Raw genomic sequence first — 1,011 nt, 5'->3', positions numbered from 1 at the left:
AAACAGTATTCTTTTCTACTGCTGCAATTATTTTGTTGCGATTATAAAATGCTCTGTGCATAAATTGCTTATCTTCCAGGCACCCAAAGTGTTCAGGGCGGTAGAACACAGTTCCTGGATTGTTAGTGTCAATATCCATATATTTGATTTTCGCCTGTTCTAAAAAAAAATCACCTCGGTGGCTGTGGCCTGGGTACGTAGTCCATGGAAGCTAGTGACAGTAGGGAGCTGGCAGTAAGTATGGATGATGACAACCTGGCTACCAAAATTTCTCCACAGAACTCAAGAACTCAGTACAGTGCCGACTCACAAATGTTGCAAAAGTCACTATCACTACTGCAAATTTATTAATTTTGACACAACCCCTCCCCTTCTATCCCCTGTGGCTAATTACACTCACAGGAAGCTTTCATATGAAAGTATAATACTCATTGCAATACAGTAACAGGGGACAGGTAACAACTGTCTGGAAAAAAAAACTTCTACTACTACTACTACGCTAGGTATTTACACTAGTTATAAGGGCTAAGCCATTGACACTACTAAGGTACAACCAAACAAGCAATCAAGAATGAAGAGGGTTCATTCATTCATTCAAAAAACGAGAAAAGTCAATTCAAGTACATGTACAATGTATTTTATTTCACACAACATGAACAGTCCACTAACTTAAGAAATGTAACAATTACCCGCTATCTACCCAAGGCATTGTCAGTAGGGAGAGCCACAATCTCTTGGTTGGTTGCAAGACGTTGAATATGTTGCAATGATACTCGGAGGGATATTTCTGGTGGGGCCCTCACCAGCAATGTCACTCGGAATGTCATCGAAACACATTCAAGCACCTTACCAACAACCAGGAAACAGTGATTATCCCTGCCAACAATAGTTCAGGTACACAGAAGGAACTGTTACATTTTTACAAGGTTAGACAATAACACGCTAAGTTAAAGCAACTAGATAAAATCATAAATCAGAAAATCATAAATCAGAAAATCATAAATCAGAAAA

This window comes from Branchiostoma belcheri, unplaced genomic scaffold (assembly GCF_001625305.1).
Source record: "Branchiostoma belcheri isolate BF01 breed outbred unplaced genomic scaffold, Haploidv18h27 scaffold85, whole genome shotgun sequence".
Classification (NCBI taxonomy): domain Eukaryota; kingdom Metazoa; phylum Chordata; class Leptocardii; order Amphioxiformes; family Branchiostomatidae; genus Branchiostoma; species Branchiostoma belcheri.
This window is presented reverse-complemented; position numbering follows the sequence as displayed.